This window comes from Olea europaea, chromosome 19 (assembly GCF_002742605.1).
Source record: "Olea europaea var. sylvestris chromosome 19, O_europaea_v1, whole genome shotgun sequence".
NCBI classification, from domain to species: Eukaryota; Viridiplantae; Streptophyta; class Magnoliopsida; order Lamiales; family Oleaceae; genus Olea; species Olea europaea.
The window spans coordinates 10,746,950-10,758,353 of record NC_036255.1 but is presented as its reverse complement, the minus strand read 5'-3'; positions in this window follow the sequence as shown (position 1 = coordinate 10,758,353).

The following is an 11,404-nucleotide window of genomic DNA, read 5'->3' as shown; positions in this document are numbered from 1 at the left end:
TTTTGCTTCCACGATGAAAAAAAAAATTGAAATTCTTTTCTATTAATGATAAAACTTATTTTTTTTCAATTTTAATTAAATAATATTTCTATATTCTTTATTTAATTTTCTTAACTTTCTTTTGTTTAATTTGTTTTGTTTTTATTATATTTTTTGAAAATTATTTTAAAATTTCTTTTTTCTTCATATTATAAATAATTTTTTGTTCGATATAAAATTCTTTTTAATTAAACTTTGAAAATTTTGAAGAAGTTTTCTCCCTTTATGATTATGCATATGTCTACATTATTTTCTAATGTTCTAATTACGTTTTTACAATCTTACCAAATTAGGTCTTCAAAAGAAGGTTGATACATGAAATTGCATCTAACATTTTAAGCCATAATTTACGATTATGCATAGTACCTGTCAACATGAAAAACTATTTTTAATGCAATAGTGTAAACATTGTTATGTTGCATATCTTAGTAATATTTCATTATTATAAACATAGTATGGATTAGGGGCAAAACTTGAATGTGCTAAATCATATTTAAGTTGAACTAATATATATAGAGAAGTATATTCTGCATAAGAAATTTTCCCACAAACTTTTGTACTGGAAAATGCCTAGTACAAGTATATGCAAATTCTCAAATGTTCATATGAAAAATAAAAAATATACAGAGAAAATTGATAAAAAATCAGTCAATTTCAAGAATTTACAAATACCTTTCAAATTTATAAAAGAATTTTTCTAACATGCAACGCACGTGCAATCACTAGTTCTTAAATAAGTTTCATATACGTGGTACATGAAACTTATTTTTCAATCTTACATTGTGGTATGGTATATTACACTATATTACACAACATGTTGTCATCGTGGCCCCATAGTGTATTACATTATGTTGTATTATGTTATTTCTTTTTTTACAATAGCCACCACTGTAGTCATCGTTGTCATCAGTTGTAAAATTTAGTGTTACATCATTGTCGTGCACACAACCACTTATAATATCTATTGTTACACCAACATCGTGAACAACGACCACTTGTAACACATGTTATTACACTATCATCATAAACACTCAGTTTTCATTATCATAATTATCATTGTCATTGTCATTGTCACTATCATTGCCACTGCCACTACTCGTAACATACTTTGTTGTCAACACAAATCTACAAACACTCACATTACGACAACCAAACAAAATTTAATACCACCATCACAACCATAACCATCGCCACCAACATACCGTTGACCTAATGGTTGACTTCTTGTTTTGATTATTACAAACAAATTGCATTTGATTCTAACAAATTGAATTTAAGTGATTGATAATAATTATTGCAAATTTATGACACGAGATCGAGAATCATGCAACGTTTGCGCAAAACAATATACATAGAAGATTTATGATTTAGGAAATGGAAAACGAGCCTTCACGCACCAAACTGCATTGATGGAAGAAACTGAAGACATTAGCTATAGATGCATTTGTATACTCAAGTGTAAAGATAAAACAATTTAATATTTCGCATCGATTATATCTCAAACAATTTTTATGCATGGGAATTCTCATGACAAACTTTACTTGCATAAAAATCATTTTCAAAAGAAAAGTAATTTGATTTTCACAATTAAACCTTTATGAAATTACGTATCTATATGAAGTATATAAGAAAACCGTTCAAATACGTTAAAGGAATTTTTTTCACGAAAAAGGAAAATTTGATGGGAAAATATAAGGCCCACCGGAGGTCCGGATGGGGCCTTCCGGATGTCCGGATGAGATGTCCAACGGTCACATTTTTTAACCGTTTGACAAACGGCTAGTTAATCTTCCGGATAACAAGCGAACGTTCGAATCACTTGTATGGATCTCCTGATTGATGGCTATAAATACCTCTCTTTATACCTCTTTCATAGCAAGCTTTTTACAACATTAAAGAGAGTTATTTATTGATCTTGTCTACCTTGTTTTTCAATCTTTAAGAGATCAAAATATTTATTTGTTAAAAAAACTCTTTAAGTGGGTAACTTTTTGAAAAATCATATATCTCAATAAAAGTTTTTTACACAACACTTGAGCTATATTCTTTGTGATTTATTGAAGTGTTTGTGCCTAATTCTCTTTTAATATTTAGTTGTATTCATACCATTTGTTAAGAGAGAAATCTTTCAATTGTAACTTTAATTTTCTTGTGGGTCGAGTTGAGGTCCCGGAAAGCTCAACGTGTAAAAGGATCGGTGCTCCTTAGTTACAAGTCACCGAAAGCATTGTAAGGATTGGATTGCACCATAAGTCAATCAAAGATAGTGAAAAAGGCCTTGCTCGTGACGGAGAGCTTGGTAACGGGGGACGTAGATCGTGATTGGATCGAACCTCCTTATTACATCGTTTGCACTCCTCTTTCCCTTCCTCTTATTATTTTTGTGTTGTCTTGTTTATTTATAGTTATTTACTTAAATTTGCGTTTATTTTAGAAAAAATTTTCAAATAACCAATTCACCCCCCTCTTGGTTAGTTATTCTTGGGCTTTCAATTGGTATCAGAGCTCGGTACTCTCTTTTTTTATTCTACAATCTTGAGTTATGGCTAACCAAGTTTTTCAAAATAGTGAGGGGCACTCTACAAATCGGCCTCCTTTCTTTAATGGTACACATTATAACTATTGGAAGGCTAGGATGAAGATTTATGTTCAATCTATTGATTACAACATTTGGGAAGTTATAGAATATGGTCCATATGCTCCTACTAAAACTATTAAAGTAGACGGTAGACCAAACCAAACTCTCCCCAAATCTAGAGAAGAATACGATGATGAAGATAAGAGAAAACTATCATTAAATGCCAAGGCTAAAAATCTACTTTATTGTGCACTTGATAGAAATAAATTTAATCGAACATGTGATTCGGCATATGATATTTGGCATGCTCTTGAAGTTACTCATGTTGGCACAAGTATAGTTAAGGAAACAAAGATAAACATGCTAGTTAAAAAATTTGAAAATTTCTTTATGAAACAAAATGAGCCTATTGTTGACATGATTACTCGTTTTACAGATATTGTAAATGGTCTTAAAGGTTTTGATCGTAAATTTACTAACGGTGAACTTGTGAGTAAAATGTTTAGGTCTTTATTAGAGGAATGGAATCCAATGAGGATGTTGATTGAGAATACTAAGGATGTAAATATATATCATTTGGAGGAGCTCTATAGCACATTAATGACCTATGAGCTAAACAATGTCGAGGTTAAGGAGAAAACGAGAAAAAGCAAGGAGGAATCTAAGGAAACTCTTAAAAGACAAATTTGAAGAAGGAACATCAAATGAAAAAATGAGCGATAAAGAACTTGATGATTTGGTATGATTGTGATAAGCCGGGTCACAAGAGAACTGAGTGTCCAAACAAAAAGAAAAATTTCAAGAAAAAATAATCCAAACCACATGGGATGATAGCGACGACGAAATACAAAATGGGAATGATAATCAAGATGAAGTGGCAACTATGTGCTTCATGGCAATCGAAGACGAAGTATGTTCTTATGATGAGCTTTCAATTTCTTATGATGAAATGCTTGAAAATTTTGAAAAACTTGATTTAAATCACGCTATTCTTAAAAAGAAAAACTTTATTTTGAATAAAAAAATTAAGAAAATCTCCGAAAAGCAAAAAGTGAGTTTTGATTATGACATTTTGATAAAAGAAAACATCTATTTAAAAGAAAATGTTAATGATTTAACACAAATCATCCATAAATTTACCGAAGGTCAGAAAAATTTTGATTTAATGCTCGGTAGTCAAAAGTGTATTTTTGATAAAGGAAGATTTGGATATAAACCCTCTTTAAAACAAAAATCACTCAAAAATACGTTTGTTAAGGCTTCAAATATTTCATGTAGCTTTTGTAATAAAAATGGACATATTGCTTTTAATTGTGTAACTAAAAAGAAATTATTCTTTGAAAACAAATACAAGTAGATACAAGAATTCACAAAAACTAACTATCAAGGACCCAAATTTGTGTGGGTACCAAAAGTCAAAACTTAATTTGTCTTTGTAGGTACAAAAGAAAATAAAAAGTAAATGGTTTTTGGATAGTGGATGCTCGAAGCATATGACCGGTGAACGATCATTATTATTGAATTTTCAAGAGAATGATGGAAGTCATGTGACCTTTGGAGATAATACCAAAAGTAAAATAATCGACATTGGAAACATTGGTAACCACTCATCCCCCTCTATCGAAAATGTTTTACTCATTGATAATCTTAAATATAATTTGCTAAGCATTAGTCAATTATGTGACAAAAGTTATAACATAAAATTCGATTCTTCCAAATGCCTTATTAAGGATGCTACATCGAAAGAGATAATTTTTATAGGAAGCCGAAGTAAAAATATTTATATTATAAACATTGAATTGGAAAATAACGAAAAATGTTTACTTAGCTTGAAAGAAGAATCATGGTTATGACATAGAAGACTTGGACATGTAAACATGGATCTTCTTTCAAAAATTTCTAAAAATTATTTTGTAAAAGGTTTACCAAATTTGAAATTTGAAAAAGATAAAATTTATGATGCTTGTCAATTTGGAAAACGAGTAAAAAGCTCTTTCAAACCAAAACTTTATACTTCAACCACAAAACCATTACAACTTCTCTATATGGATCTTTTTGGCCCCTCTAGGACGGCTAGCTTAGGAGATAAATATTATGCTTTTGTTATTGTGGATGATTTCTTAAGATTTACTTGGGTTATATTTTTAAATTTAAAAGAAAAAGCCTTGAAAACTTTTAAACATTTTTGTAAGAAAGTTGAAAATAAAAAAGGCTATTCTATTACAACTATTAGAAGTGACCATGGTGGAGAATTTGATAATGTTGGGTTTGATGATTTTTGTAAAGAACATGGATATGAACATAATTTTTCGGCTCCCAGAACACCTCAACAAAATGGTGTAGTAGAAAGGAAGAATTGTACATTACAAGAAATGGCTCGAACTATGTTAAATGAAAATAACTTGCCTAAATATTTTTGGGCTGAAGCCGTTAATACTGCTTGCTACATTATCAATAGAGTATTAATAAGTAAAAGGAAAACTAAAACTCCTTACGAACTTTGGAAAAATGGAATTCCAAATATTAGTTATTTCAAAGTTTTTGGATGTAAATGTTTTATTTTAAATACAAAAGACAATTTGGGGAAATTCGACTCCAAATTCGATATTGGAATTTTCTTAGGATATTCATCGACTAGCAAAGCATATAGAGTTTTAGACAAACGAACTCTAGTTGTTGAAGAATCCATGCATGTTACCTTTGATGAAACTAACTCATTTGATCGGGAGAAAGGAAGTGATGACGATGTAGGTTTGGAAGCTCCCTTCGAACAAATGAACATTAAAGACCAAAATAAGGAGACTCCAAATGAAGACATAGAAAAGTCCAATGCTCAAGAAAATGAAGCAAGACAAACCGAAGAACAAAGTGATCCCTCATTAAAAAAAGAATGGAGGTTTGTTCCAGCTCATCCCAAAGAGCTAATAATTGGCTATCCATCAAAAGGTATCACTACTAGAACCTCTTACAAAAATCATTCTGGTAGTTGTGCATTTATTTCTCAAATCGAACCTAAGAATTTCAAAGAAGCTGAGTTTGATGAGTTTTGGATTCTAGCAATGCAAGAAGAGTTGAATCAATTTGAAAGAAATCTTGTTTGGGACTTAGTCGCTAGACAAAACAATCAAACCGTTATTGGAACAAAATGGATTTTTAGAAATAAAAGAGATGAAAATGGAATAATTGTGCATAACAAGGCTAGATTAGTGGCCCAAGGTTACAATCAAGAAGAAGGTATCGATTTTGAAGAAACATTTGCACTAGTAGCTAGATTATAATCCATTCGTATGCTTCTTGCATTTGCATGTTACAAAGATTTTACCCTTTATCAAATGGATGTTAAAAGTGCCTTTTTAAATGGTTTCATTGAAGAAGAAGTTTTTGTTGATCAACCTCCCGATTTTAAAGATCACAAGTATCCGGATCATGTATTTAAACTCAAAAAGCTCTTTACGGGTTGAAACAAGCTCCTAGAGCTTGGTACGAACGGTTAAGAATATTTCTTCTATCAAATGGTTTTTCGATTGGAAAAGTAGATACTACACTTTTTATAAAAACTCATAAAGATGATATGCTAATTGTTCAAATTTATGTTGACGATATTATTTTTGGTGCTACAAATATACATCTGTGTGAGGAATTTTCAAAATGTATGAGTAATGAATTTGAAATGAGCATGATAGGTGAGTTAAAAAAATTTCTTGGCCTTCAAATTAAACAAATGAAAGAAGGAATTTTCATAAATCAAAATAAATACATATTAGACATGCTTAAGAAATTTGACATGCATGACATCAAGCCTATGAAAAATTGCCCATTTTAATCGGTAAGAATGTTGATTTTATGGATTTTACAATAGAAGTTCCCGCTTTTCATATTGAAGAATGTTTTGAACGTATGGGATGGATAACCGTGACCATGATGGAACAACGCGCTTATCCACGCCTTATGAAAGAATTTTATCAAAACATAAATTTTACGACACATTCAAACGAAATCCCTTGCTTTGTTAAAAACGTTCGGTTTACAATTTCAAAAGTGTTGATTCGTCAACTACTCAATCTCGAGCCTTGTAACTTAGAAGTGTTTTTACATAAGTCTCCACCAACCATAGAAGGCTACGATCCTTCTGAGGCATGTTGTCGTGTTACGGGGAAAGACTTAAAAAACATCACAAAAATTAGTGCACATCAATTAACAGTTTCATGCAAGGTTTTGCAAAATATAATTGCTCACATTATTTTTCCCCGCAAAGGTCATCGAGACGAAGTCAATCACTTCGATCTCTTTGTTTTGGATTCTCTACTAGTCGGGCGTAAAATTAATTTTCCTACTATTGCACTTGACCTTATGAAGCTTGTGCATGCATCACGACACACCAAAGCTTTACCTTACGGGATGCTTTTCACAAAAAATTTTAAGCATTTTAATGTTTCATTGGACGGTGAAGATTTTATAAAATTATGCCCTACTGATACTATTAACATTCAGACTTTAAAACGGATGAAAATAGTAAAGGAACATGGGCAATGGGTGGCTCATACGAAAGGGTTCGATCTTACCTCCGGTCCATCCACTCTCCCATTTGAAGATGAAGCTGAATTAGACGAAGAAGTACCCGAAGTTCCTGCTCCCACATCTGACATTCCAGGCTCAAGTGTGCCTCCTCCTTCCCGAGAGCGCTCCACATTTACTGAGGAGCAATATAATTTCCTCCATGGGCGGATTGATTCTCTTACTTCTTCGGTCGACGGCATGGGTAGCCTACTTCTCCAGATGCAGGCTCAGCAAATATCTATCCAGGACCGACAGCTCAAGATGCAGCAGCAACAACTTGAGATGCAGCAGCGACAGGCTGAGATGCAGGCTCAGCAGACTGTATTTTTCACCTAGTTTTTTGCTAGATTTCCTCCTCTGCCCCCACCTCCGACCCCTTAGTTTATTTTCTTACCTACTATTATTCTCATGTTAGTTGTTATCTATTGCTCTTTTGGATGGTTGACTTCTTAAATGATATTGTTATGACTATTTGACCTATTATATCTTTTTGCTTATGCCAAAAGGGAGAAGATGAGCAGATGATCATGCTACATAGGAACAATATAGTAAGGGGAAATGTTATTAAATGTTATATGCATGTTGATAGGGGGAATATTACTTGCAATATACAAAATTATGCTCTTGATTATTTGATGCAAATTCAATTTGTTCAATATTTATTTTACAAAAATCATCTTGTTTGTCATAATCAAAAAGGGAGAAATTGTTGACCTAATGGTTGATGTAATGCCCCGATCCCTTGTGGACCGGAACGCTACTTACTTTACTTAACTAACCGGTGGTTTAGTTATAGGAGAATATGTTTTAGCGGAAGCTTAATTTTTACAATGATAATTTTAACAACAATCTTTCGAGTACTTTAAATAAAACACTGAATAAAAAAATAACAGAACGTAATTTATTTGAAGAAAACACAACTTGTTCTGGCGTTCAGCGTTATTCAAATACTTTAAAGAAATAACATTGAAAACGTTCACAAAAATAAATCTAAATAATTTGTTCACCGGATTTTCCATGGGCTCGTTGCACCACTCTCCATCTTTTCCATCATCCAGGCCCAAGGTAGAATCATGTCAATCTGTAGAGAAGGGGTTAAACCCGTGAGTTAAAAAACTCAATAGATATCATTGGTGCATTCGTGATCAAGCTATACATTTCAAAGTTGTAACTTTAGAAACCTTTTCATAGTAGGATTTCCGATTGAATTCCAAACACGTAGAGTCATAACTTAACACGACGCCTCGATCGGGAGTACATGCCGTACCCGGAGGTACCATTAGACATGGAGGTGTATGCCGTATCGAAGGTACCATTAGACATACAAATATTAACGTAAATCTTCATTTGCTAGAAACTTATAATTTAACACGAATTAACACTTTGCACCTCTACCTACCTTGATTGATGCTTTGAACCTTGTTGAAAAATACACTCCTTTGATGTTTAAAAAAACACTCCGTTGAGAATTGATGCTTGGAAAATACTTCTTGATGGCACCAAAACTTCTAGTAAAAACTAATTTTCCTCCCTCTCCTTTCTCTTTTTTTCCTAGACTTGAAAACTCTCTCTTTTATGCTTAGAAACTTTTGTTTTGGTGTGAAAAATGTGTATGCATTGGGGCCTATTTATAAGTGAAAATTTCACAACTTAAGAGCAAGTGATGGGTCTAATACTCATTAATACGGGTGCCATTTATGTGGGAGTTATAGGTTTAAGAAGGTGTTAGAAAATCGTGTAGGAATTTGACTTTTCATATTCCGCGTACTTCGGTTGATACTGTACAGCCTTTAGTATTTCTATCATAACTTCTTCTCCCGATATCCGATTGAGGTAATTCAAAGTGCGTTGGAAAGCTAACTCAAAGAGCTACAACTTTTTTTTAGATATCATTTTCCAAATCGAATGTTTTCTATGTCGTAAATGGGTTTTAAATGAGACTAAAAATCTAAATTATACTTTAGCCATCCAATATTCATGTTTTAGTGCCACTAAGGTGTTTAAAATAATTTGGGGTTCTACAGTTGACTTCTTGTTTTGATTATTACAAACAAATTGCGTTTGATTCTAACAAATTGAATTTAAGTGATTGATAGTGATTATTGCAAATTTATGACACGAAAGATCGGGAATCATGCAACCTTCGCGCAAAACGATATACACACAAGATTTACGAATAAGGAAATGGAAAACGAGCCTTCACGCACCAAACTGCATTGATGGAAGAAACTGAAGACATTAGCTATAGATGCATTTGTATATTCAAGTGTAAAGGTAAAACACTTTAATATTTCGCATCGATTATATCTCAAACAATTTTTATGCACGGGAATTCTCATGACAAACTTTACTTGCATAAAAATCATTTTTAAAAGATAATTAATTTGATTTTCACAATTAAACTTTTTATGAAATTACTTATTTATATGAAGTATATAATAAAACCGTTCAAATACCATAAATGACTTTTTTTCACGAAAAAGGAAAATTTGATGGGAAAATATAAGGCCCATCTGGACCCGGATGAGATGTCCAACAGTCACATTTTTTAACCGTTTGGCAAACGGCTAGTTAATCGTCCGGATAACAAGCGAACGTCCGAATCACTTGTCCGGATCTCCTCATTGATGGCAATAAATACCTCTCTTTATACCTCTTTCATAGCAAACTTTTTACAACATTAAAGAGAGTTATTTATTAATCTCGTCTACCTTATTTTTTAATCTTTAAGAGATCAAAATATTTATTTGTTGAAAAACTTTTTGAGTGGGTAACTTTTTAAAAAATCATATATTTCAATAAAAGTTTTTCACACAACACTTGAGCTATATTCTTTGTGATTTATTGAAGTGCTTATACCTAATTCTCTCTTAATATTTAATTGTGTTCATACCATTTGTTAAGAGAGAAATCTTTCAATTGTAACTTTGATTTTCTTGTGGGTCGAGTTGAGGTCCCGAAAAGATCAACGTGTAAAAGGATCGGTGCTCCTTAGTTACAAGTCACCGAAAGCATTGCAAGAGTTGGATTGCACTATAAGTCAATCAAAGATAGTGAAAAAGGCATTGCTTGTGACGGAGAGCTTGGTAACGGGAGACGTAGATCGTGATTGGATCGAACCTCCTTATTACATCGTTTGCACTCCTCCTTCCCTTCCTCTTATTATTTTTGTGTTGTCTTTTTTATTCATAGTTATTTGCTTAAACTTGCGTTTATTTTAGAAAAAGTTTCAAATAACCAATTCACCCCCCTCTTGGTTAGTTATTCTTCGGCTTTCACATACCACCCCCACCTATCACCTCCATCTGTACCACCATCAATATGCTACATAGTCCCCTACCTCCCATGACTACCTCCAAATCACGAATACAAAAACAAAAATAATACAAATAAATTACGACGATGGTGGAGGTGGCGTGGTGACATTGGTGAAAAAGATAAATAATATAAATGATTTATACTCGTACATGAATGAATCTTCAACCTAAGGTAGTAGTTTCAGGTAAGAAGAAGTTTGGATGAGGTTACATTGATGGCGCATGATTACGCCCAAAAAATAACGCGGTAGTGATAGTACAGCTTTGAGGTGTCGATTCCGCAGAAAGATGAAAAATCACTCAAAGAATCTAAAAGGTGGATGGTCTCTCGAAATGTGTAGTGGGATTTATTTATTGATAAGAATGAAATATAAATATCAATGGTTGAACTAGTAAAACGCCGGAATCCTCTAAATTGGTTTGGATCATTCAACATTATCAATTCATGCTTATAACTCAATTAAAGATGTTAAACTTAACTCTCTAATTGAAAAATATAAATTTAAGCACCAATTCATTTCAATAGTAATTCTAAAGATTAAAGTTTCTAAAACACATTCCCACATTTAATTATTGAAATTAGATTCAAAAGCGACCATATACATCAAGCAGAAGATAGTAGAGAATCACATCAATAACATTAATTAATTGAAATTGAAATTCAACAAATATTTCAATTGTTTGATAAAAAAGCATGATTGAATCTATGAAAAATCTAATAAATATTAAACCAATGTCAAATCACATTCAAGATATGGGAATTTAAATTCTAGAATTGTTTAACAATGAAAATACTAGACTTCATGAATTAAAGGATGTTGAAATCACCAAAATCGATTGAGTTCCTTCGTGGCTTCACCAAGATTGTTAGTTTTCCATGGAGTTTCTTGTGCCAAAGATGAGAGAAAAGTGT